Genomic DNA, 706 nt, shown 5'->3' with positions numbered 1-706 from the left:
TGAGCCTACCACTGGACAGAGTATCTTGGGATAGGTGTTTCATAATGGTATGTCAGTGCTACAGGGAAAGTCCATAAACTTCAGTTGTACTGGTACAGTAATTACATTACCTGTCTCATAGAAGCACCTGTTCTTTTCATCCAAGGACTACACCATTTACTAAATCTTTATTATTAATGCCAAATTACATAAATGTTACCAAGTTTCAGATTTCAGGTGCTTTACATGCAAAGAGAGAAGGCATCTCTTTTCTGCCTTTTGGCTAAGATCAAGTGTAGTATATGTTCTTATCAACAAAAAAACTAAAAAGAGATAGAGAAGGCACTGAACTGCTTTAATAACTTGTAGTAATTTCAAGGTCATATCAGAGTAAGATCCCTGTGGAAGGATGGTACCATCCGATAATATTGAGTGCACACAATCACATGCAGCCTTTGCCCTGATTAAATTATCCCCCAGTCAGCATGTTCAGTACATGGGCCCGGATGGCTTCGTCAAATAAATTAAATCATTAAGTAGCAGGGGTCCTATAGATGTGGCCTTTCGCAAATTATGCTGCACACACTGTTCAGAGAAAAGGTTTCCAGCTGTGCAACTTTATATGAATAACTCTGGAAATTCAGCCTCTGCTTAATTTAGCAGAACCACYCCACCGCCTTCATTTCTTTGTGCATGTGGGTTGTAAATGTAATTATAAAAATGCAAT

At 38.4% G+C, this 706-nt stretch overlaps 1 pseudogene; it reads left to right on the top strand.

Annotated features, from left to right (window-relative positions):
- Window positions 1-242: 242 nt before the first annotated feature.
- Window positions 243-381, top strand: LOC111980410 (U2 spliceosomal RNA; annotated as a pseudogene).
- The last annotated feature ends 325 nt before the right edge of the window (window positions 382-706 follow it).

This window comes from Salvelinus sp. IW2-2015, linkage group LG2, assembly GCF_002910315.2.
Source record: "Salvelinus sp. IW2-2015 linkage group LG2, ASM291031v2, whole genome shotgun sequence".
NCBI classification, from domain to species: Eukaryota; Metazoa; Chordata; class Actinopteri; order Salmoniformes; family Salmonidae; genus Salvelinus; species Salvelinus sp. IW2-2015.
Note: the sequence above shows the minus strand (reverse complement) of the source record. Positions and strands in the feature narration are given on the sequence as shown.